This window comes from Bubalus bubalis, chromosome 23 (assembly GCF_019923935.1).
Source record: "Bubalus bubalis isolate 160015118507 breed Murrah chromosome 23, NDDB_SH_1, whole genome shotgun sequence".
Classification (NCBI taxonomy): Eukaryota; Metazoa; Chordata; class Mammalia; order Artiodactyla; family Bovidae; genus Bubalus; species Bubalus bubalis.
In genome coordinates, this window is record NC_059179.1 from 35,599,983 (window position 1) to 35,627,658 (window position 27,676).

Genomic DNA, 27,676 nt, shown 5'->3' on the forward strand with positions numbered 1-27,676 from the left:
CAAGTTTTTGGCCCTTTTGTGTATAGATAACTGTATTCAATTATTTAGAGTCCTTGTGCAGTCTAAGTGAGAAGACTCATTTGCAGATCACTATTAGCAGCAACTTGCCTGGAAAAACCCATGGGCGGAGGAGCCTGGTAGGCTGCGGTCCATGGGGTCGCTAAGAGTCGGGAACGACTGAGCGACTTCACTTTCACTTTTCACTTTCATGCATTGGAGAAGGAAATGGCAACCCACTCCAGTGTTCTTGCCTGGAGAATCCCAGGGACGGGGGAGCCTGGTGGGCTGCCATCTCTGGGGTCGCACAGAGTTGGACACGACTGAAGCGACTTAGCAGCAGCAGCAGCATTAGCAGCAACAGGAGAGAGCTTGCATGTGCAGGAAAGGACTTGCTCCTGAATACTCCACGGTTTCCCCTGCAGTCCTTTTAAGTGATCTTTTCTTTTTCATCTCAAAGTGCAGCTGGGCTAGAATTGGTATATATATTCTCTTTACCTTTTATTGCCATTTCCTGATTTTGCTCCATCCTCCCTGAAATCACTCAGCTTTGAATCTTATGGCATCAGACTGTACCACCTATTACCTCTTCTTACACTCCTCTGTTGTTCCTTTGGTCACTGTGCTTAATTCCTGGAAGAATATAGCTTCTGGCTCACTGTCTGTGTCCCGCATACGTTAGTCAGGTATATTAACATCCAATTAAATACTTCTGGCCTCTCAACTTTTTTGATGTCTCTTCCAAAGATCTTGTCTTCCATTCTGTGGTACCCTTGACTCTGTGTACCTGCAATGAATCCTATAATTTCCACTTCAGATATCTTAGTCTTCAAGTGCTACTGATGTTTCCAGCTTACTTCTGAAGAGGATCCAGACTGGTAGTTCTTCAACCTTACCTCAATAGTCCATTGAGCCTCCTGTCAAGTTTTCAGTCTCTCCCTACCCTCTTTTGTCTGTTTACTTCTCACTTACGAAGTTTTAAGTTCATAATCACCAGTGTTTCTTACGGCTCTCCAAGATGGCTGTTTCATATATTTTCCACTCCCTTAAAACCTTTTAACAGTTTATGCCTCATCATTACTCTCAGTTGATGACTTTACTTCTTATTTTACTGAGAAAATAGAGGGACTCTAAAGAGACTGAAACTCTAATACTTCGGCCTCCTTATGCGAAGAGTTGACTCATTGGAAAAGACTCTGATGCTGGGAGGGATTGGGGGCAGGAGGAGAAGGGGATGACAGAGGATGAGATGGCTGGATGGCATCACCGACTCGATGGACGTGACTCTGGGTGAACTCTGGGAGTTGGTGATGGACAGGGAGGTCTGGCGTGCTGCGATTCATGGGGTCGCAAAGAGTCGGACACGACTGAGCAACTGAACTGAACTGAACTGAAAGAGACTTCTGGTGAGAGGAACATTTTGGATGTAATGGTTAATAAGAAATGCTACATTAAATAAGCTTGTGTACGTGCATTATTGTCATAAACACTCAAGCCCGCAATGAAGCAGATGTGGGTGAGTCATTCTCATTTTTCAAATGGGCCCCAGAGTTGTTTAAGCAAGAGTTACAGATTTTCTGTGTTAAAAAAGTTGCTTTTTAATTTTTGTTTTTATTATAGTGTTCAGGGAATATTTTGGGTATTATTTCTCCTTTTTGTAATTTATTCACATTTTCTTTGGAATCTAGTTTTCATAATTGTTCCATGGATAGTTGAAAAGGAGGTGAATCCTATTATATCAAGATACGCATAGGTTGTTTTCGTTGTTCAGTCACTCGGTCATGTCCGACTCTTCGCAGCCCCATGGACTGCAGCACACTAGGCTCCCTTGTCTTTCATTATCTCCCAGAATTTTGCTCAAACTCATGTCCATTGAGTGAATGATGCCATCCAACCATCTCATCCTCTATCGTCTCCTTCTCCTCCTGCCTTCAATCTTTGCCAGCATCATGATCTTTTCTAATGAATCGGCTCTTCGCATCAGGTAGCCAAAGTTTTAGAACTTCAGCCTCAGCTTAAGTCCTTCCAATGAATATTCAGGATTGATTTCCTTTAGGATTAACTGGTTTGATCTCCTTGCAGTCCAAAGGACTCTCAAGAGTCTTCTCCAGCTCCACAGTTCAAAAGCATCAATTCAGCACTCAGCCTTCTTGATGGTCCAACTCTCACATCCGTACATGACTACTAGAAAAACCATAACTTTGACTATACATAACTTTGTTGGCAAAGTGATGTCTTTGCTTTTGAATATGCTGTCTAGGTTTGTCAGAACTTTTCTTCCAAGTAGCAAGCATCTTTTAATTTCATGGCTGTAGTCACCATTCACAGTGATTCTGGAGCCCAAGGAAAAAAAGTCTGTCTAAAATCTACTTTACTGCTCCTTCTGGTTAGGTCTTCTCTTCCTTACTTATGATTTTTTGATTAACTTGATCTATCATGCTCTGAAAGTTAATAAAAGTATAAAAATACTAGTTTATTTTTGCTTTTATCTTGTTATATATTCTTGAATTTATGCTTTGTAGAATTTTCTATCATGGATATTCATAACTACTAAATCTTTATTGTGAATTGTGTCTTTTAATAGTATATAAGGTGCTTTGTTTGTTTATTGTTTTCTGACCTGATTTCTACCTTGTCTATTATTCATATTATGGCTCTTGAATTTTGGGGGATGGCAAGTTGGTCTTTTCTTGGTGTATTTTTGCCCATTCCTTTATTGTTAACCATTAAGAATCACTTTAAATGTATCTCTTGTATACAAGAGAAAGTTGGATTTTGCCTTGTGATCCCATCTGGTTTTTCTACATTTTCTGTGTTTTGTTTGTCTTTTTTAGTTATGGCTCTTCTCATGTTTAGGGAGCGTGGAGCCCATTTTTTGGTGAGAATGAGAGGGGTAATTTTTGAGATCTGCCATTAGGCTTCTCCCATGTTCCTTGTTCCTTGTCTTCCTTTCTGAGTTCTTGCAGGTTTCTCTACCTGGTTCTCTTAGTTTCATTGGCTTTTTGCACATTCACATCTGATTTGGAGTTGTTGAGTTTATTTTCATTCCTAGTTTCTCTGGAAATTTAATTTTCTTTTTCTTTCACTTCCCCTACTCCATGTTTTCCTTATTTTGTATGTCTTGGGGAGAACAGGAAGATTCAGGATTAAACCGTCATCATGCTTTTGAATTTGAATCATATGTGATGACTTTTGAAGTTTTAAGATGAATACTTAATTAAGTTGGCTGTTAACCAGGACTTTACTCTTTGGTCAACCTCCAATTTACAAGCTACTGTTTTCTACTAATTTAATTAATATTGTTTGTTTTGAACACATGTGACATTATTATAAGTATTTAATGCAAAGGGTCACAATCTTTTCCATAAAGGGACAGATAGTAACCATTTTAAGCTTTGTGGCCCATATGGTCTTTGTCAAAACCAATCAACTCTGCTGTTACAACATGAAAGGATCCATAGACATCAACAGATGGACGAGGCTTTGTTCTAGACTTAGCCTTGGGTCTTCGCTTGTCTACCCCTGCCCTAGAGAGAGAGTGTGTGGACTTTTAGGGGCCTAGCAACCCAGGTCCAAAGTAAGTTAAAGTTTTGGCCTGTGGGTTTTTTTTTCCCTGGAGTTTGTTTGCAGGATGAGTTTATGCCCCAAAGTGACATGATATCTAGTCTATAACCAAACTAGTTTTTTCTTCTGTGTAGAGCCTGAACTGAAATAGATTTTTTTTTTTTCTGTTTGCCTCTGCAGAACAGATTTTAAAAACTCACCTTTCATTAATAGTTAAGCCCTTTAGGGATCCTGGCTTTATATAGAAGTTCTGTGATGCAATAACTGCATGAGTTTACCTGTGTGTGTGTTAATCACTCAGTCGTGTCTGACTTTCTGCGACCCCATGGGCTATAGCCCACCAGGCTCCTCTGTCTATGGGGTTTCACAGGCAAGAATACTGGAGTGTGTTGCCATTTCCTTCTCCAGGGTGAGTTTACCTGTAGTATTGGCTATTAAAACCAAATTCTGTAGGCCACCTGATTGGTACGTGCCTTCCCTACCCCATCTGCCATCTGAATATAGTTTACAATTCACAGAATGCATCTTACTTTTTACATATTTCCCTTTATTGAAGGATAGGCCTGAGACATGGTGGTGGCAGTACTTCCAGAGAATTAGGAAGGCACAGATAATTTGTTCTAATCTCAAATGTTAACATAGATTGTTATTTGTTTTTATTTGGAATAATTTGATTATAGGATGCCAGTTGTAGTTCTGGTAAATTTAAAAGTATTGAGGGTTTTTTTTTTTGGCTTATCCTATAATCAGAATATTATTTCTGTCAATGAGTAAATTTATCAAAAGGATAAATTTTTGGTTTGATTTTTGTCCTATTATTTGTGAGGCACCTTTATGAATGTAGTATAAGATAGAAATGGGAGGAATACATGATTTATGAGTTTTATAAGGATAGTAAATGACTTATGAGTAGTTTTAAAATTCTGTAAATTACTTAGGTACAAAGTAAATTCTAAAATTATATCTTAATAATAAAATTATCATATTAATATTACTTTACTCCTAAAGCATTTTGGATTTGTAGCTTATTGTTAAAGGATGTGATGTCAAAAAAATAATCTGTAAGTACTTCCACTTTTAAAAGTGCTTAGAAAAGAATACAAAACAATAGGTGTATATAGTTTAAAGACTGTCAGAATAGCTAAGTTGTGTATACCATAGACAAGTTCTACTTCAGGTAATGATACGAAGGTAAGTAAAGATGCTCTGAACATAAGTAATGAGATAATTATCTTAGTTATAAGTGAATGCTTATCTCTATGAAAGTGAAAGTGAAGTCGCTCAGTCGTGTCCGACTCTTTGTGACCCCATGGACGGTAGCCTACCAGGCTCCAGGTCCATGGGATTTTCCAGGCAAGAATACTGGAGTGGGCTGCCATTTCCTTCTCCAGGGGATCTTCCCAACCCAGGGATTGAACCCGGGTCTCCTGCATTGCAGACAGACGCTTTACCGTCTGAAGCTAGGGAAGCCTCTATAGGCAGAGTTAAAAACATTTTTCCTTTGTTCTTAGTGGTAATTACTACACTGTGATATGACTTAGGCTGTCTTTTCTTGGCTGTTTTTAATGGCATTAACTACCCAGATGTAGATTGGATTTACTTTTGATTATCCTTACTTTTTTAAAACTTCTAGATAACTAAGAAAAAAGTGTTTTTTAAAAATATTAAATAGGGGCTATGTCTTCAGCCAGCATTGCAGTGAGGGTAGCTGAAAAGAAAGCTGAAGTTATAGCATAGTCATCCACGAAAACAGGGCATTTTACTAGATAAAAAGTTACTCTGAAATATACTCAAAGGATACTGGTCTTAACCAATATGTAGAAATTTTTTAAAAAGACCAAAAACTTTCAGTTAGCATACTCCAAGTGACCACTTACTCAATTTCTAATAGTATTGCAGATAATTCTGAAGTATCTCTGGCTCTGTGATTAGTACTATGCATCTTCTCTGAGATTTTTGTAATATGATTTAGAACAAAGGAACTATCTGGTTACCTTACCTCTAATTATCTTAATTTTAACATTGTACATTGACCTTTGAAAAATATCTGAGATACTACAGAATATTTTTTAGTTCTTGAGACTGTAGTTAAAAGTCTTAGGTACAGTCATTGGTATTTATGAGTTTTAGAGTATCTGTTCTGCCAGAGCACCTTCAAATATTGTGTCAGCTTAGTAGCTTATTGAAGCTCAGTTTTGGTTCCACTTAGTTCCAGAGATATGCAGTAAGGCTTCTCAGCAAAGGATACATCAGGTGTTTTTCCTTCTCTTTATAGAACTTATTTCTAACAGGAAGATACAGTAAAAAATAAACATAATAGGTATGCATATATATGACTTTTATTGTTGTTTAGTTGTTAAGTCATGGAGAAGGCAATGGCAACCCACTCCAGTACTCTTGCCTGGAAAATCTCATGGACGGAGGAGCCTGGTGGGCTGTAGTCCATGGGGTCGCTAAGAGTCGGGCACGACTGAGCGACTTTACTTTCATTTTTCACTTTCATGCATTGGAGAAGGCAATGGCAACCCACTCAAGTATTCTTACCTGGAGAATCCCAGGGATGGAGGAGCCTAGTGGGCTGCTGTCTGTGGGGTCGCACAGAGTCAAACACGACTGAAGTGACTTAGCAGCAGCAGCAGTTGTTAAATCATGTCCAACTCTTTTGCGACCCCATGGACTGTAGCCCACCAGGCTCCTCAGTCCATGGAATTTCCCAGACAAGAATACTAGAATGGGTTGCCATTTCCTTCTCCAGGGTGTCTTCCTGACCCAGGGATTGAACCGCATCTCTTACATCTTCTGCAATTGGCAGGCAGGTTTTTTAACCACTGAACCACCAGGGTAGCCCCATATGATGTATTACAAGGTAGTAATTTTTAGAGTTTGGATGTAGAGTCTGAGGAAAAATGACGAGTCAAGGATGATTCCAGAGTTTTTGGCATGAGCTGCTGGAAAGATGAAGTTGCCATTGAATGACATGTAGAAGTCTCTGAAGCAGGTTTGAGGTGAAGGTGGTTTGAAGGTCAGGAGTTCAGTTTGGATATGTTTTATGTGAGATATCTGTTAGACGTTAAAGTGAAATCGTCAAGTAGGCAGTTGGCTGTTTGGATCCGGAGTTCTAGAGAGAGATCTGGGCTGGATATGTAAATTTGAGAGCTCTTGGCATTTGAATGGCATTTAAAGCTGTGAGACTGGATCAGATCACTAAGGCAGTGGGTATAGATAGAAAGGACTGAGCCTTAGGTTGTTCCAGTAATAAGAGGTAAGGTAAGAAGGAAATAAAAAAGAGTATAGTGAACTAGAAGCTAAGTGATGAAAGATTATTAAACAGAAGAGTAGTCAACTGTGCCAAATGCTGCTCTGCTGATGACTCAAGTAGAATAATTACTAAGGCCTGACCAGTAAATTTAGTACTGTGCAGATCTTTGGTGATCTTGACAAGAGCAATTTTCGTATAGTGTTGGGATTAAAAGCCTGGCTGGATTGGATTTAAGACCGAGTGAGAGGAGTGGGAAGAGTTGACTCATTGGAAAAGACTCTGATGCTGGGAGGGATTGGGGGCAGGAGGAGAAGGGGACGACAGAGGATGAGATGGCTGGATGGCATCACTGACTCGATGGACGTGAGTCTGGGTGAACTCTGGGAGTTGGTGATGGACAGGGAGGCCTGGCGTGCTGCGATTTATGGGGTCGCAATGCGTCAGACACGAATGAGCGACTGAACTGAACTGAACTGAACTGAGAGGAGTGGAATCTGATACAGTGGGCAAAGCCAGCTCTTTCAGGGAAATTTGCTTGTGAAGAAGAGCAAAGAAATTTAGCGGCAGGAAATGTAGGATGCTTTAAAAACTGGGTTTTCACAGAAGCAGAGCATGAAACAAGCATTCAGGTGAGTTTTACTTCACTTGAAAGTGCAGCTGTCGCTCTTAAAGGATTTGAGAAGTGATGCAGGTGTGAGGAGGCCACCATTAAAGGGTCTGTTAGTAAGGCACGTGCCAGTGGTGATGGAGCTTAGTTGTCCAGGCTTTAACTCAGTACATACTATTTCAGTTGCGTGGGCTGTCTCTATAAAGTCAATCGATTCTTTAGCCGAGGATTTGTTTCATTGAGTGTGGCTTGATTTATATTAAAATGTGTGCAGATAACATAACAGAATATAAGAACAGAATACTTAGTATGGTAATAGCTTGTGTGGAGCACACGTGAATAGATCTGGTGGAGAGATTTTTTATCAGCTACCCTAGGGTACAGCTTCTAAAATTATTTGGTTATCAAGGGGTTGGGAGTGACAGTAACCAACAAGCTTCATGCAAAAAATTATTAGAAATTAGCAGGAGTATGTATAATGAGAAAATTAGCTTGCAGTAAATGCTCCATAAACTTTGGTTCAAGTAACAAAGTGGAGGTGGCCTTTGTAATTGTGTAATGATGAAAGACTCTCTGTGTTCCACAGTTGTACTTCTGCCTTTTTCATTTTCTGGAAATGGTTTAATTATCCTCTAAATTCCTGCATCTCTTTGTTTATAAATGAATATGACACATATACTGCTTTTTTTAAAAGGTATTCTTGTTATATTTATATATTTTTTCTAAGTTAATTTTGGAGCAGAATCCTGCTATATATCTCTTTGTATATGTATTTCTAGTAAAGTGCAATGTTTTCAGCAATATTCCTTAAAAGTGAATCTATTCTTTTCCTGAATGTTTTTAAAAAGTGTATTAGCCAAATTATTTTGATTATGAACTGTGCACTTTATTCTTCTTTCATGCTTATTCGTATGGTACTGGATTTGATATTCTCCATTTGTCTCTCCAGATCTACCCTCATCTGCTCCCATGCCCTCCAGCTTTCAGTTGGGATCAGAAGGTGGGAGATGGGTGAGGTTAAGGTATTTTTTCTCCTCTTGCTCCCTCCCTGCTGGATCTTCTTGGTTTAATTGTGTTTGAAGCCTGCACTGTCAGGCATTCTTCCCCATAGCAGTTGCTCTTTTGAGTTCTAGAAATGTTCTTCCTCTTGCTTTTTTCATGCAACAGGATAATAAAGCCTTGCTGCTATGATAGTCCCAGGAATTTACCCTGGCCATACTTCTGTAGGGCTTCCCTGGTGGCTCAGACAGGGTCAGGAAGATCCTCTGGAGAAGGGAATGGCTACCCACTCCCATATTCTTGCCTAGAGAATCCCATGGACAGAGGAGCCTGATGGGCTACAGTCCATGGGGCCACAAAAAGTTGGACACGACTGAGCGACGGACTCTTTAACTTTCACATACTTCTGTAAATAGTCTTTTTATTAGACTCTGTGTGTGTGTGTGTGAACATGCACTCACGCTCAGTCTCTTCAATCATGTCCAACTCGGTGACCCTGTGGACTATTGCCCACCAGGCTCCTGTGTCCCTGGGATTCTCCAGGCAAGAATACTGGAGTGGGATGCCATGCCCTCCTCCAGGGGATCTTCCCAACCCAGGGATTGAACCCGCGTTTCCTGTGTCTCCTGCACTGCAGGTGGACTCTTTACCACTGAGCCTCTGGGAACCCCTGTCACACTCTTCACAGTTAGTCGTCTTGAGCATGTTGTGTTTCCTGTCCAGGTGCTGACTGCCTGCACCTACTGTTCATTCTTAGAGAGTCAAATATAACTTTTAACCTAAATGGGACCTGGTGTGTACTGAGGTATTAGGATCCTGGAAGTTGGGAGAATGAAGTGTTTTGTGAGAGGACGTCACACTTAATGGAGAAAAATGTCAGAAGAAATACAAACTTTTGTAATAGGGTGGAGCTAGGTCCTTTAGTGCTTTTCTACTACTACTGTTCTTGAATTTTTAAATTTTAATGTGGTTATCTGTGGCATTTTAGTTTCTCTTAATGTTAAAGATCGATATATTTGCTTAACATATTTCAAGAGCATTAACTATTCTGACTTTTTAAATACGCAACATTCTTAGCTGTCAATTTATTACTTTCTAATTACTGAAAAACAAACATTTGTTGAATATTCTTTTAAGTTTTCTTCTCATAATTATGTTTACTCTAACTCAACTTTATTTTGTTATTATGTCATCAAAATAGAAGTAGTCATGTTTTACTAGAAAAATCACCCCCAGAAGTACACACCTGATAAGAGGATATTTATTTTTTATTTATTTTTTTTACAGCTTAAAATGTGTCTTTTATTTATTTTTATATATATATTTTTTATTTTATGATATTCATTTTTTAAAAAAATAACAATTTGTAGTGTTCTTTTAAGTTTTCTCTTTATAATTGTTCATGTTCATAATTTTTTTATTTAAAAAAAAGTTTTCTGCTTTCCATTAATATGAAATCCAGAATTTCTTAAAATGCACCATTTTTTTTTCTTAAAAGGAAGAGAGCTTTATCACATAGACATGTATGCTTATATGGGATATTATTTTGCTTACTTATATTTTAATTTTTATAAAGCAGAAATAATATTTTATGCAGTTTTCTGTGGTTTTATTTCTTTCACCACTGTATTACCAGGGTTAATTCATGTTGTTTTGTATTCCTATAGTTAACTTTTTTGATGTATTTCATTGTCTAACTCTTCTGTGATTTGCCTATCCATTCTCCTGTTTATAAGTTTTCAAATTGGGTATCAAGTAAAATTTACCCATAGCAGCAATTTTGAGACATTTTGGTAAAAAACTATATTTTTAAAGATAAAGAAAGAAAATTCCTAGACTCTTTAGGCAGAAAGATGAACGATCTTACAAGGACAAGAGATTAGATTAACAGCTTGAAACTCATGGCAGCCATGGAACAAATATTTCAAGAAACTTAAGGAAAGAAAATATAAGCTAAAGGTTTTTCAGTTCAGTTCAGCTCAGTTGCTCAGTCATGTCGGACTCTGCAACCCCATGGACTGCGGCACGCCAGGCCTCACTGTCCATCACCAACTCCCAGCTGCTGCTGCTGAGTAGTCGCTTCAGTTGTGTCTGGTATTCTTGCCTGGAGAATCCCATGGACAGAGGGACCTGGCAGGCTACAGTCTATGGGGTCGCAAGAGTCGGACACGACTGAGCGACTATGCATACACACAGTTATCTATGAAGTTGTTTCATAAATTTCATTCTTTCTTAGAAGGCTTCCAAAAACAAAGAGAACTTTCACTTATTTTAAAATATGAAATAAAATATTCTGTATGTAATTACCTAGATGGATCTGTTGGACCCTTCTACAAATCTAAGATACATTGTGGGATCTTAGTGTTCTTTTTTTTTTTTTCTATATTTTGAAATATTTCATTACTTTATCCTAGGAATTCATTGCTCATCAGTTATTCCCAACTGTGCTAAAAAATTAAATTACCAAGAAAATAAGTTGTTTAGAAGGATTATGCTACAGTGAAATATATTGTCGTCTTTCTGTTTTCTTATGGTAGTGCCCAAATTATTTTATCACATTTAAAGGAAGCATAAGAGAAGACTGGAAGCATCATCATAGTAGCCTGTTTTTAGCTTTTATTGAACACAGTTGAGAATGTAGGTTTTTTCATTTATGCCTATAATGATAATGGAATAGATCATCTACTTTAGATCTCAGACTATGACTCTTCACTTGATGACTCTTCATATATGACAGTTCATACCCTAAATAATTTTTTCAGGCTCAAAAATTGATGAGTGCACAGTATATTTTAATCCTTTAGTATATTTATTCCCCAGCATTTATTTGATATTGGCTTCCCTAATGGCTCAGGCTTCCCTGATAGCTCAGTTGGTAAAGAATCTGCCTGCAGTGCAGGAGACCCTGTTTTGATTCCTGAGTTGGAAAGATCCGCTGGAGAAGGGATCGGCTACCCACTCCAGTATTCTTGGGCTTCCCTGGTGACTCAGCTGGTAAAGAATCCACCTGCAATGTGGGAGACTTGGGTTTGATCCCTAGGTTGGGAAGATCCCCTGGAGAAGGGAAGGGCTACCCACTCCAGTGTTCTGGCCTGGAGAATTCCATGGATTGTATAGTCCATGGGGTCACAAAGAGTCAGACACGACTGAGCAACTTTCACTTTCACTTCCCTGATGGCTCGGAAGGTAAAGAATATGCCTTCAATGCAGGAGACCTAGGTTCAATCCCTGGTCAAGAACCTAGGTTCAATCCCTGGTCAAGAAGATCCCCTGGAGAAGGGAATTGCTACCCACTCTAGTATTCTTGTCAGGAGAATTCCATGGACAGAGGAAACTGGTGGGCTACAGTGCATGGAGTTGCAAAGAGTCAGATGATTGAGCAACTCACAGTTTCACTTTTTTTTTTTTCAATTTAAATTCTTACTGATATTTTCAAGAAGTAGTTTTTCACTATCTTTTAGTTTTCTATAATTATTTTTAATATGACTTGATAACATAAAATAAGTAAAAGGAATTATTGAACCAAGATAGTAAATGTTGATTACTGTTGTTCCTGGGATACTTAGGATTAAAACTGAGATACAGATGTTAAAAGTTAAGTAGGAAAGGAGAGAATTAAGGCCACTGTGAAGGTATGAACATAGAGGAAACCACTAGAGCAAAAACAGAAATTTTCTTAAATACCAATAAAAGAAGATATCAGATAGAAAAAAAAACTCAGAAAACCTCATCCTAAATCACACAGTAATTATAAATTAGTATGGCAGAGTTGAGATCCAGCATAATATTATCAATAAACATGGATGAGATTAAGTTGCCTGTTCAAAGAAAACATATTCACATTGGTTCATAAAGCAAAATTCAACTGTATGCTGGTCATGGAAAATGCCCTGGAAACATGTTGATTGAGAAAGACTAAAATGAAGAGACAAAGTGAAGGTTTACTAGGAAAAGTGGATACAGTGAGAAAGAGGGGCTGTGATCCTCAATCAGAGAAAGTAGAATTCAGATCACCAAAACATTACATAAGAACACCTTAAGATAAAAAACCTACAATTTATCATAATGATATGATATATGAGAAGAATATCAGTGCAGCAAATAACCCAGCAACCACCTATGCAAAACTGAAATTACAGGTGATGCAAAGAGAAATAGATGGCATCACTGTCATTAGCAAACAAGCCAAGCATTACTTTCAGTACTTAAGAGGACAAAAAAATACACAGATACACACACACACAAATGTCAAACAATACAGCCTGATTACAGACAATGTTATCTGTCCAACTAAACGTAGAAAACTCGCAAAAAGTTGAGTTGACCATATGAAGAAAACAGTATTTTCCAAAAGGTGCAAATATTGAAATTAAATACCTGCATGTTAAATAAAGCCTTCTGGTTGGATGAAAGAAGGAATAAATTGCAAACTTAAATTATAAAATTGCTGAAAAATAATGACAGTAAAAGCAACATGTATAATAATCTGTGAGATACTTTTAAAAGCAGTCATCAGAGGAATATTTTTAGCATTGGTCAACTATATTAATATGAATGAAAATAAATGAACCATATCCCCTTTTTGTGGTATCTGAGACCTCGGCTGGGTGGGCTCACACAGCTGGGGTGACTTGACTGGGGGCGGTGCTGGTATCATCTGTAGCCTTTTCACTCATATATATTGTGTTGCAGTTGAGATGACTGAAAGCTAAGCTCAGATGGGACAGTGTTTAGGTAACTACACAGTCTGCATATAGTTTGGACTTCTCAGCATGCCAGCTGAGTTTGAAAAGAAGCATCCTGAGAGGGAACATCAGAAGATCAGGCATCCACAAAAATCAGGCAGAAGCTGCATATCTTTTATAGCAGAGCCTTAGAAGTCCCATAGCATCACGTCCATATTCTCTCAACTGAAGTTGTCATAGACTTTTGATTCAGAGGGAGGGCTCATTGATTCTCCTTCTTAGTCATAAGCGTTGAAGAGAATTTGGGCTGTGTTTTAAAATCACTTAAATCTCCAGTAGAAATACATATCAGTTTCATTCCAAGGAATTTATCCTGTAGATCCTTTTTTTTGTATGTACAAGGTTATTCACTGTAACATTATTTGGAAACTCCTTCAATGATAAAACTAGGAAAGTGATGGATAAGGTAGTACATCCACATTAGTGGTCATGCACTTGTAGAAAATAATGATGAACTCTCTGAAATCAAATGGAGTGATTTACAGGATATATTGTCACCAAGTATATAATATATATAATGTACTACATTTTGTGTATTAGTGAAGTAAGGGAAATCAGAAAACATACTTATGCCTGTTGATATGAGCAAAGAACACCAGAAGGATAGACCAGAAAACAGTGATGTTGATTACTTACAAGGGTCAGCAGAGAATGCTGTGGAAAGGATAGGAAATGAAAATATATTTCCCTTAATTCGTATTTTTTAAAAAATAGTTTGGACTTTTAAAAGCATATTGCCATTAGAAACATATGTGATCTATGTATAAAAATTAAGTAAACAAGGGAAAGAAGAAAAGAAAACAAAACTCTAGAGTAATGCAAACTGAAACAAATGAGCCCAACTGCATTTCAAACGAATAGTATAATTAAACGCTGAAAGGGGAGAAAAGAACTAATCCAAGAGACTTTTTACAATGACGTTTGTTTGCCTTTAGAATATGTGTGAATGTGAGGAAGAACTACTAACAGATCTTGCAGGTTTGTCTTCTGAAGGGTTTGGTAAAGCAGTTCTAAAATTATCTCAGATGCATGGTTAGATTGAAAGAATGAGTACATGTGTGGATATTATTGGGAGCTAGAGTTCCTGATATGGAAGACAGGAGATACAAATAAGAAATGAGGAAGGCAAGGAAGGATACTGCCAAGATGGTTCAGAATTGGAGGTATCAGCGTGAGTTTTTGATTAGAAAGTAGACAGTTATAGATACTTATTAATTCTTCAGAAAGGGTCTAGATGTGAAGACACCCCAGTAAATCGTGAACACATTGGTCAACCTTATTCCCAGATAGAATTTTTAATAACATTTTTACCACAAGAAGCAGGACTCTTTGGAGAACTGGCTGATTTTAGGGCTGTGGTAGGGAAATATAAAGATAAGCCTGGTATATCTTGTTATGTTAAGTAAAGAAAATATGTGAAAAGAACATAGAGGTCAGGTTGAAGGGGTTCCGTTGGTATATCTGGGATAATTTGAGCATCAGAAAGAAAAATGAAAGTGAAAGTCATTCAGTTGTGTCTGATTCTTTGCAACTCTATGAACTATAGAGTCCATGGAATTCTCCGGGCCAGAATACTGGAGTAGGTAGCCATTCCCTTCTCCAGGGGGAACTTCCCAATCCAGGGATCAAACCCAGGTCTCCTACATTGCAGGTGGATTCTTTACCAGTTGAGCCACCAGGGAAACACAAGAATACTGGAGTGGGTAGCCTATCCCTTCTCTGGTGGATCTTCCCAATCCAGGAATTGAACGAGGGGTTTCCTGCATTGCAGGCGGCTTCTTTACCAGCTGAGCTACTAGGGAAGCCCATCAGAATAATTTAGAGTAATTAGAATAATTTATGAACCACTGAAAACACCGGAATTCGTGAACCTACACAAACTGACGGACACAAATAGAGGAGAAGGGCTGCCTCTTTCCTACACGGAATGCTGACTGACGTTGCTAAAGTTGAAAAATCATTTTTTTTTGGTGACAATTACAGTGAAAATTTATTTAGGAAAGAATCAGCAATGGAATGCCAAATCTATGGGGGTGGGAACAAATTTTTAATGTGCATGATATTTAGATGTCTTTCCCACAGATTGTTCATTGGGTTCGGGGGGAAAATAGTAACTATGTACTGTAAAAATCCATTAGAACCTTGTCAGGCGATGAAAATGAACATTACAAACCATGGGAAATTGGACATTATGTGCCTCTGGATATGGTACCTGCTAAAAGAAACATTACTTAGAGCAGAGTTCTATAAACTTTTTCTGTAAAAACTTACATAGTAAATATTTTAGGCTTTGTTGATCATACAGTCTCTGATTTACTCAATTCTTCCATTGAAGTTTGAAAGCAAGCCATGGATAGTATGTAAATGAATGGATATATCTGTGTGCCAGTTCATTTTGTTTATGAAAATGAGTGGCCGGCTAGATTTGGCCCATGGAACATAGGTTGCTGACCTTTGGCTTACAGTATTCTAAGAATTAATACCTGAATCCAATCATGAGGCCATATTGTATAAACTTCAAATGAGGAAAGCGATTCAAGAGTGTCAGTGTCGTGAGAGAGAAGATAAGGCTGGAAATTGTTCCAGATTAAAGAAGGCTAAAGAAACATGACAATTGAATGCAGTAAAGTGATAAAAGACTGAATTGTACACTGGGAGAATTTGAATTCATAGATTGAAATATATGTGTTTTATTAAACTATATAAATGTTAACCTCCTTTATGTGGATAACTATAATATTGTTTTGTAAAAAAAAGTTTTCATTCTTAAGATATACACCAAATATTTAAGCGTAATAGGAATGATCATGCCTGTTTTTTTTGTGTGTGTGTGTGTGTGTCTGTGAGTATGTCTACACCCTTGCACACACGCGTGCTCACATGTTCGTGTGAGAGATGGAGAGAGGGAACTAACGATAAAACAACTGGGCAGAATATTAGCCATTAGTGAATCTGAGTAATGAGTATATGAAATTCCTTTGACTATTCTTATAACTTGTTTGTATCTTTGAAATTGTATCTAAATAAAGTGCTGAAACAGATGAGAGGAAATAGACTCTTTTTTCATTTGGGTTTATAGGATATATATTTGAACTTGTGAACTCGCTCTGGCAGTGAGGGAAATGTCAGTTTGTCCTTTCTGCTGCACTTAGAATTATAGGAATTTTAGAGAATCTGTAAATCTCAAAGGGGAATTATGTGCATGGTTTTACTCAGTTGGGTCATAAAGCTCTTCTGGGTTAGTCCTGAGAGAAATTGATTTCGTTTTAGGTTAGCAGTACATTATACACTTTATAAGACTCTCAGTGTGAGTCTCAATGTTAGTATAATATTAATGTTTTGCTGTGCTATATTACACGCCATGAGGATTTGGAGGTATAGTTGGGAAGCCATTATTAATGTCATTTTACTTTGCATTTTTTCTTTTGATTGAAAAACCATTAGATATGGTGTTCTTAGCAAGGTAATTTTTTTTTCTCTATAGGAATTGTGATACTATATGGCTTTCTCGTCTCTTCACTTTTAACATCACAGTTTTTTTTTTTTTTTTTCAAAATTCTGTGGTGAATTTCAAGTGTAGATTGAACATTGCTTTCAGCACACTGGTTACCTGGAAATACAGACCTACAGAACACAATATTAGGTGGCGAGAATTAGAAATTTTTAATATATGTAATCTCCCTTTAAAAATAATCCAGTCATAGGAATCATAGAAGACAAATTTTAATGGTGCATAAATTAGGTTTGGCATTTGCTGTATGGGGCTTCCTTGGTGACTCAGACAATAAAGAATCTGCCTGTAATGCAGGAGACCCAGGTTTGATCCTTGGGTTGGGAAGATCCCCTGGGGAAGGAAATGGCAACCCACTCCAGTACCCTTGCCTGGAGAATCTCATGGACAGAGGAGCCTGATGGGCTGCAGTCCATGGGGTCACAAAGAGTCGGATACGACTAAGTGACTTTCACTCACTCACTTTGATGTGTAGTTTCAGTTGTGAAGAACTCGGAGAACTAATTAGATAAACTGAAATAGTTGCAATGTAATAAATAAAATATTTAATAAATTGCTAGGTTTGTGTGACAAAGACTACTGTTAAGATGGTATATGTTTTTATATTTACTAAATGTTTCCCAAAGTACCACAGTAAAAAGCCCTTTAGTTTTGATAAGTGGAATTATTAAACTATATTCTTTTAAAACTGTTTTTAAGCCATAAAAATATTATACACAAATTTAAAAATATGCATTGGTTATATTGAGATGTTTTAATAGATGTGCATTCAGGATTCAGAAGACTCTGGTCTTTTTGTCTCTGCTTAACATTCTTTCATTGATGGAAGTATCAGTCCCTTAAAAGACAGCCATCCTACTATTTTATGTATTAAAATTTTTATTTAGAAGAAATATGCATTTCTTATAATTCGTACTTAGATTTTCATAACTATATAGAACTGTACCTGTGCAAGGTAATCACTCTTCCACATATTGGCCCTGCAAATATTTCAAGATATCTTAGTTTTAACTTACTATTTTCCATGCTTTAGATAAACATCCTTTGTTCCTTCAGTCTTCACATAACAAGCTTTCCACTTACATCTTTTTGATAGTCTTACATTAACACATATTAATGATTTCAAGAATATTTTCCAATAATAATAACAGCAAGTGTTACTCTGTGCTCGGTGTTAGTGTTAACACTTGACAAGTATTGACTCATTTAGTCCTCAACATGAACATGCAAATTTGTGCTCTTTTTACCCATTTTTCAGATAAGGGAACTGAGGCTTAGATGTCTCACCTAACTGGCCAGTGACAGCTACTAAATGGCAAAATCAGGATTATATAAATATAAGATACACATGATCTTAGTTGACCCTTTGTTGTCTTTATCATACTCTCTGGACAAACTACTATTTTGACCTATTCAAACTTATTAGAGCTTAATAATGTGCTCCCTAATGTGAGACCATTGTTTTCACTTGTTCTGGACATATTTTTATTAATATTTTTATTGCAACCTAAATTTATATTTTATACTAATATTATGTTGATTTTGTAGCTAGCCTACAAAGAAGAAAACTTCATGCGTACAAAGTTGCTTCTGTTGTATCTGACTCTTTGTGACCCCATGGACTGTAGCCCGCTGGGCTCCTCTGTCCATAAGATTCTCCAGGCAAGAATACTGGAGTGGGTTGCCACTTCCTCCTCCAGGGGATCTTTCCAACCCAGGGATCGAACCTGCATCTCCTGTGGTTCCTGCATTGCAGGCAGATTCTTTACTGCAGTTCATCGATTTTTGTTTTTTTATGTAACTTCTGGGAAGTAAGGTACTTTATCCTATAGTTATCAATTGAATGTTGTACTTTCAGTGAAGGTCTTGACCTATTAATACATTGTTAAAATAGTTTCAGCTCATCATTGCTTTTGATTCATAATTCTTGTATCTAAAGATTTAATTAATTCCTCCTTTTACTGGGTCAGTGGTCATTTAATAAGTACAACTTCTATGCCTTCATCCTAGGCACTGACAAAAAAATGTTGAAGAGCAAACTGTTGGCAATAAAAACAAGAGAATGGAGAATATATAGATTTAAAGAGGTTCAAAAATCACATCAGGCAACTGTGATGTGTGGATCTCTTTAAATCCAGATTTCAACAAACTTCCAAAAAAAAAAAGAAAAGAAACTTATAAGCTAATTAGAAATCTGAATACTAACTGGATCAGATCAGATCAGATCAGTCGCTCAGTTGTGTCCAACTCTTTGCGACCCCATGAATCGCAGCACGCCAGGCCTCCCTGTCCATCACCAACTCCCGGAGTTCACTCAGACTCACGTCCATCGAGTCAGTGATGCCATCCAGCCATCTCATCCTCTGTCGTCCCCTTCTCCTCCTGCCCCCAATCCCTCCCAGCATCAGAGTCTTTTCCAATGAGTCAACTCTTCACATGAGGTGGCCAAAGGACTGGAGTTTCAGCTTCAGCATCATTCCTTCCAAAGAACACCCAGGGCTGATCTCCTTCAGAATGGACTGGGTGGATCTCCTTGCAGTCCAAGGGACTCTCAAGAGTCTTCTCCAACACCACAGTTCAAAAGCATCAATTCTTCGGCGCTCAGCCTTCTTCACAGTCCAACTCTCACATCCATACATGACCACAGGAAAAACCATAGCCTTGACTAGACGAACCTTTGTTGGCAAAGTAATGTCTCTGCTTTTGAACATGCCATCTAGGTTGGTCATAACTTCCTGGTTTTAAAAATTAACTCTTTTTTTTGAGCATCACAAAAAACTTCTAGGGGTTTTGGAGTAAAGTCATAATCTCTTCTACAGATAACTTTTTGAGAAACAGTTTCTGTTTTGCTAGGCAATATAATTCTTTTTTTCCATTGTCTGCAAGTCTTTTTAGTTACTACTTTTCCTGGAAATGCTTGGTGTAAGTCATCTGTTCTCTTTCTGGCAAGATTTTAAAATGATAGATTCAAGTTATCTGATAGTAAGATTACTCAAGTTTTTTCTCTCTTGTCAGATTTGGTAATTTGATTTTATTTTCAGAATTTATTCATTTTATCTAAAAATTTCCAATGTATTGATCTAAAGTTTTTCATAATATGCTTTTAGTGAAGTCTAAAATAGTTTGTAGTCGTATGTGCATATGCTCAGTCATGTCTGACTCTTTGTGACCCCATGAACTGTAGCCCCCCAGGCTTCTCTGTCCATGGCATTATTTTTCCAGGCAAGAATACTGGACTGGGTTGCCATATCCTCCTCCAGGGGATCTTTCCCAACCCAGGGATCGAACCCATGTCTCCTGTGTCTCCTGTATTGGCAGGTGGATTCTATTATTACTGAGCCACCTAGAAAACCCTAGTTTATAGCCATATCCCCTTTTATATGCCTAATATTGGCTGCCTGGGCCTTCTTACTTTTGTTTGATCAAATTCTCCAGAAGATTATTAATCTTAATATTTTTCAGAGTACTAATTTTCAGAGTTATTGATTTTTAATATATTTATCAATTTCATTAATTCTTATTTTTATTATGATCTCCTTTTAATATATTTTGATTTGTTATGCTTTTTCCATTTTATATTGTTGCTTAATTCATTATTTTTCAGGTTTTATGCATTGAATTTTTAAAAATATATGCCTTTAAAGCTGTAACATAAACAGTGTAAACATGGCTATCCTACATGATTTGGTATCTAGTATTTGGTATGTAGTATTTTAATTATTTTTTAGCTCAAAGTGTGTTTAAAATTCCATAGTCATTTGTTCTTTCACTCATGGGTTATTTAGTAGTGCAGTTTAAAAATTTCAAACACAGGTTTTCTAGTTATTTATGTTTTAGTACTACTAATATCTAGGTAGTTATATTATGGTCCCAGAACATATTCTGTGGAATTCCCCTCAAAATTATGAAATATTTCAGAAATACATGTAAGTTGAAAGAATTGTGCATTGAATTCTCATAGACATGCTACCTACATTCTACAGTTAATCTTTTGCTTTTTCAGTTACCAATGTATCTCTCATCCATCTGTCAGTGTTTTTGTTGTTGTGGCATTTTAAAGACTGTTGGAAACATCAGTACACTCTAAAGATGATACCATGTCTGTTATTAACTTGAGTTCTGTACTTACATTTTTAATGTAAAAGTTACATGTCAGTTCAGTTCAGTTGGTCAGTTGTGTCCAACTCCTTGTGACCCCATGGACTGCAGTGTGCCATGCTTCCCTGTCCATCACCAACTGCCAGAGCTTACTCAAACTCATGTCCATTCAGTTGGTGATGCTATCCAACCATCTGATTCTCTGTCATCCCCTTCTCTTCCCACCTTCAATCTTGCCCAGCTTCAGGGTCTTTTCCAGTGAGTCAATTATTCACATCAGGTGGCCAAAGTATTGGAGTTTCAGCTTCAGCATCAGTCTTTCTAATGAATATTCAGGACTGATTTCCTTTCAGATGGACTGGTTGGATCTCCTTACAGTCCAAGGGACTCTCAAGAGTCTTCTCCAACACCACAGTTCAAAAGCATCAATTCTTCAGTGCTCAGCTTTCTTTATAGTCCAACTCTCACATCCATACATGACCACTGGAAAAATCATAGCCTTGACTAGATGAACCTTTGTTAGCAAAGTAATGTCTCTGCTTTTTAATATGCTGTCTAGGTTGGTTAGCTTTTCTTCCAAGGAGAGAGCATCTTTTAATTTCAAAAGTTACATATAGTGAAATGCATAAATTCTATGCACAATTCACTGAGTTTTGACAAAACATACATCTGTAACCCAAACTTATATCAAGATATAGGATGTTGACCATTACTTGTGAAAATTCTCTCATGATCCTTCGCAGTTGACACCTGTCCTGCTTCCTGAGTTTTTTCATCATCAAATAGTTTTGCTTGTTCTGAAATTCTGTATAAATGGAATCACACATTATGCATCTCTTTTAAAATAAGGCTTCTTTCACTCATCATGCTGCTTTTGAGATTTATACATGTTGTATTTATTAGTAATTTGTTCCTTTTTATTGTTGAGTTCTTTTCCAATGGATGAATACATGGCATTTTCTTTGTTCATTCTCCTACTGATGAATGAAAGTGAAAGTGAAAGTCGCTCAGTTGTGTCCAGCTCTTTGTGACCCCCATGGACTATACAGTCCATGGAATTTTCCAGGCCAGAATGCTGGAGTGGGTAGCCTTTCCCTTCTCCAGGGCCTGGGCTATTTCCAGTTTTGGACTGTTGTGAATACAATCGCAATGCACATAATATACAAATCAACTTGTAGACATGGTTTTATTTCTCTTGTTTGAATAACTAAGGATGCTGGATCAGGAGGAAAACATATCTTTAATTTTTTAAGAAAGTTTCAGAACTTTTTTTCCAAAATGGCTTAATGTAGTTGTTTATTAAATTTAATTACTCATGTTGTTTAAATCTTGTAGATCTTTACTGACATTTTAACTGTGCTTTCAGTCACTGGGAAGGGTACATTACATTTTCCATGATGCTATTGATTTTGTAGATTTCTCTGTATGATTCTTTCAGTTTTTACTTTACATATTTTGAAGCTTTATTATTGTATATTGATCTTTTAACATTCTTGATCTTTATCTTAGATCACTATTTAGGAATCACTGAGAGATTATGTAAAACCTGAGGAAAAGGAGTCAAGGATAGTTCTAAGATGTTTGGCCAAGCACTATACTAAGTTGAGGGAGCCTGAGTCAAGCAGATTTACTTGTCAGCAGTACATATGTATGTGTTGTGCGTGTATGTGTGTGTGTGTGTGTGTGTGTGCATAAAAATACTAGTTTTCAGAGAGCAACTTGATGAGCTTTAACAAATTGATATAGTTGTATAAGTGCCACCTGAATCAGGATATAAAACATTTCCATTACTCCAAAAAGTATGAGTACATGTCCCTGTACAGTCAGTCTCTCATGATTCTTGCTGGCTTATTTGCAGTTCTGTGTTTAACTTTATAAGAAACTTCCGTACTGTTTACCAAAGTGATACTAACATCTGCAACCTACCAGCAAGAGTTCCAGTGACTTCTCATCCCCACCAACACTTGGTAGTGTCAGTTTTTTTTAATTCTAGCTATTCTGGAATTGTAGGGATATCTTATAGTTTTTTATTTGCATTTCCCTGGTGATTAATGTTACTGAATGTCTTTTTATTTCAATATTTGCCGTTTATATATTCCTTGGTAAAATGTCTGTTCATACTTTTTGTCCATTTTAAAAATTAGGTTGTTTGACTCCTTATTATGGAATTTTAGGAGATTTTTAAAAAATATGTTATGGACATTCATCCTTTCTCTGATGTATATTTTGCAGATTCTTTCTTTCAGTTGTGGCATACCTTTTCATTTTTACAGTGCCTTTTAAAAAGCAGAGCTTTTAAATTTGGATGACATACAGTTTATCAATGTGTTCTACCTAAGAAATCTTTTGTCAAGTCCAAGGTCACAAAAGTTTTTCTCTTCCGTGTTTTACTAGATATTTAGTTTTGGCTCTCATCCTCCGATCTGTCTTCTCTTTGAGTTAAATTTCATATGTGGCGTGGAGTAAGGGCTGTGGTTTTTATAGAATATACAATTGTTCTTTGCTTGAAAAGATTTTTCTTTCCCTATTGAATTACCTTGGTAGATATATTGAAGAGTCAAATAACAACATATGTGTGAATCAACCTTTGGATTCTATTCTGGTTCTTTGATGTATTATGTTTAACATCATACTCTACTGATTACTATAGCTTTGAAATCAGGCAGTGACTGTCTTCCCATCATTTTTTGTTTGTTTTGTTTTAAAAAATTTTGGCCTACTCTAGATCCTTCACATTTCCATTTAAAATTTAGACTCAGTTGGTCAGTTTCTTAAGGAAAAGCATGTAGGAATTTTAATTGGAGGTATATTTCATCTATATTGGGGAAAATTGAGCATTTAACAATATTGAGTCTTCTAACTTCAGCATAAAAACACTTATTATTCCTTGTAGTTTTTAGGTAGATTCTTGTTTTGTACACAGATGATCATGTATTATGCTCAGGCTAATAAATATTCATCTTCCTTTTCACTCTATCTACATTTTATTATTTTCTTTGTACTGCTGGGAGCTCTGGTACAATACTGAGTAGAGGTAGTGCTAGCAGACGTTTCTGCCTTTTTAAAAATTTTAGTAAAGAAAGCTCCAGTCTTTTAATTACTGTTACTATATTAGCGATGTGTTTTTTTGGGGATGCTTTTATCAGGTAGAGGAAATGCACTTTTTTTAAAGTAGGTAAGATTTTTAGTTGGAGTTTCAATATCAAACTCTCACAAATTATAGAATGAATATACAGAGAAGTAGAAGGATATAGTAAACCTGAAAAGCACTGTGAACCAATTCAACATAATTAAGATTTATACAATTTTCACACACCAGTTGGATACAAGTATGTTCCCATAAGCTATAAAGGAAATTCACTTTTATTCCTGGTTTGCTGAGTCTTTTTCATGAATAATGTTAACTTTTGTCAAATAATTCTCTGTATCTATTGAGAAGATCATTTTTTTTTATTTCTTTTATTTCTTTTTTTGATTTCTTAGTGTGGTGAATGACATTGATTTTTAGATGTTAAGCTACTATTGCATTTTGGATAAACTCTGCTTGGCCACAATGTATTATTCCTTTCATACATTGCTATAATTGATTTGCAAAAATGTTGTTAAGGGTTTTTATGTTTATGCTCACAAGAGATCTTGGACTATTGTTTTCTTGTAATGTCTTTGCTTTTATAATCTGGGTAACGGTCAAATGATTGAGAAATGTTTTGTCCTATTCTATTTTCTGTAAGTGTTTGTGTAGAATTGGTATTACTTCTTTCTTAAATGTTGGGTTCACCAGTGCAACTATTTGGCCCAGAAACTTTCTTTGTAGGAAAGATTTTGACTATGGCATTTATTTTATTTAATAAATGTTAGCGATATTCAAATGATCAATTTCTTTTTGAATGACATTTGGCAGTCTGGGTTCTTAAGAAATTTATCTGTGTCATTTAAGATGTTAAACTTATTGGCATGAAGCTGTTCATTATAGTCCCTATTATTCTTTTTAATACTTGTAAAATCTGTAGTGATATTTCCTCTTATGTCTGATAAGAATATCTGTGTCTTATTTTTCTGGTCTGTCTGACTAGAGATTAGTAGGTTAATCAATTTTATTGACTTTTTCAAATAACCAGCATTTGTTTCCTGTTTTCTATCATATTGATTAATGCTTTGTTACATTTATTTTCTTCTTTGAGTTTTATTTGCTCTTGTTTTTTTGATTTCCTAAGGTGAAAGAACAGATCATTGAATTGAGATTGAGACCTTTCTTCTTCTTTTTAAAAAAAGTATTGTTATGAATTTCCAAGTCAGTAGTTCTCAAACTTCATACCTAGGAACCACCTGGCAGGTTGTTAAAATAGATCACTGTGCCCTAAACTCTGATTTTCTTATTCATGATGTTAGGATTGTTGCCAGGGAGTTTGCATTTTTAAAAAGTTTCCAGGTAATGCCAGTTGCTTCAGGGAACCACTGTTGAGAATGACCGCTGTAAGTACCGCTTTAGCTGTATCACATAGGCTTTGAAAGAGGCTTCTTCTTTCTTGTTTCTATTTAGTTCAAAATGTTTTCTGCTTTTTTTTTTTTTTTTGTGGTTCTTTTCTTTGGCTCCTGGGTTGTTTAGTGGTATTTTGTTTGATTTATATATTTATATGAAGATTTTTCTGATATCTTTCTTGCCTTTATTTCTGGTTTAATTCTACTATTGTCAGAGACTGTATATTTTACAGTTAAATTTTTTCTTGAGTCTTATTTTCTGATCCAGAATATGGTCTACCTTTGTGAATGTTAAATGTGAATTTGAACAGATACATCTTCTGCTGTTGTTGGTTGGGGTGTTCTATAAATGCCAGTTATATTATGGTTGATAAAATGATTCAAGTCTTCTGCATCTTTACTGGAATTTTGTTTAGTACTTTCTTTAGTTCTTGAAAGAACAGTGTAGAAATTTCCAGTTATGATTGTGGATGTATCTATTTCCATTTTCACTTCTACTGGTTTTTGCTTTACTCATTTATTTTTAATTTTTGAAAAATTAGTTAATTTTCTTAAATTAAAATTTTACTTTGTTTATTTATTCATTTATTGATTTATTTTTGGCTGTGCTGGGCCTTCATTGCTGCCCCCAGGCTTTCTCTAGTTGTGAAAAGCAGGGACCTCGTTTCTAGTTGTGGTGTGCAGGCTTCTCAACATGGCGGCCTCTCTTGTTGCAGTGCATAGGCTCTAGAGCACACAGATTTACTAATTGTAGTGCATGGACTTAGTTGATGGAATTAACTTAGGTGATGGAATTCCAGCTGAACTATTTCAGATCCTAAAAGATGATGCTGTTAGAGTGCTGCACTCAGTATGTCAGCAAATCTGGAAAACTCAGCAGTGGCCACAGGACTGAAAAAGGTCATTTTTCATTCCCATCCCAAGAAAGGGCAATGACAAAGAATATTCAAACTACCACACAGTTGTATTCATTTTACATGCCAGCAAGGTAATGTTCAAAATCCTTTAAGCTAGGCTTCAGCAGTTTGTGAACCAAGACTTTCCAGATGTTCAAGCTGGATTTAGAAAAGGCAGAAGAACTAGAGATCAAATTGCCAACATATGCTGATCATAGAAATGACATATGATCCAATATATGCTGGATCATAGAAAAAGCAAGAGAATTCCAAAAAAGCATCTACTTTTCCTTCATTGACTATGCTAAAGCCTTTGATTGTGTGGATCACAACAAACTATGGAAAATTATTAAAGAGATGGGAATCCCCATGACCTTACGTGGCTCCTGAGAAACAAGCATGCAGGACAAGAAGCAACTGTTAGTACTGGACATGAAACAATGGACTGGTTCCAAATTGGGAAAGGAGTACATCAAAGGAGATATTGTCACCCTGCTTTTTTAACTTATATGCAGAGAACATCACACAAAATGCCAGTCTGGATGAATCCCAAGCTCGAATCAGGGTTGCTGGGAGAAATATCAATAACCTCAGATATGTAGATGATACCACCCTTATGGCAGAAAGCAAAGAGGAACTAAAGAGCTTCTTGATAAAGGTGAAAGTGGAGAGTGAAAAAGCTGGCTTAAAACTCAACATCAAAAAACAAAGATCACGGCATCTGGTCCCATCACTTCACGGCAAATAGATTAAAAAGTTAACAGTGATAGAGTTCATTTTCTTGGGCTCCAAAATCACTCCTGACAGTGACTCAGCCATGAAATTAAAACCTGCTTGCTCCTTGGAAGAAAAGCTATAACAAACCTAGGTGGTGTGTTAAAAAGCAGAGGCATCACTTCACCGACTAAAGTCCATATAGTTAAAGCTATGGTTTTTCCTGTAGTCAAGTATGGTTGTGAGGGTTGGCTCATAAAGAAGGCTGAGCCCTGAAGACTTGATGCTTTTGAATTCTGGTGCAGGATAAGACTCTTGGGAACCCCTTGGACAGCAAGGAAATCATACCAGTCAATCCTAAAGGAAATCAATCCAGAATATTCTTTGGAAGGACTGATGCTGAAGCTAAAGCTCCAATACTGGAAAAGACCCTGATGCTAGGAATGATTGAGGGCAGGAGGAGAAGGGGGCGACAGAGGATAAGATGGATGGTATCGTGACTCAGTGGACATGAGTTTGCGCAAACTCAAGGAGATAGTGAAGGATAGGGAAACCTGACATGCTGCAGTTCATGGGGTCACAGAATCAACAAGGACTTGGTGCTTGAACAACAAGGCTACTTCCCTCTGTCCTTCATAGTTTCTTAGGATAAAGTCTGTGTCATTTGAGCTGTTGTTCCCCTATAGGTTTTTTTTAATTTTTCTGTAGCTGCTTCTGAAATGTTTTCTGCGCTTTTGGTTTTCAGCAATTGCATTGTGATATGGATTTCACGAAATTTATCCTGTTTGTGGTTTTCTCAGCTCCTTG

The 27,676-nt window shown here is 36.8% G+C and overlaps 1 protein-coding gene across 5 annotated transcripts in view; it reads left to right on the top strand.

Annotated features, from left to right (window-relative positions):
* ATRNL1 (attractin like 1) overlaps positions 1–27,676 on the top strand; it is an 802,632-nt gene that overhangs the window by 71,810 nt on the left and 703,146 nt on the right. The gene's annotated exons all lie outside the window — the stretch shown is intronic.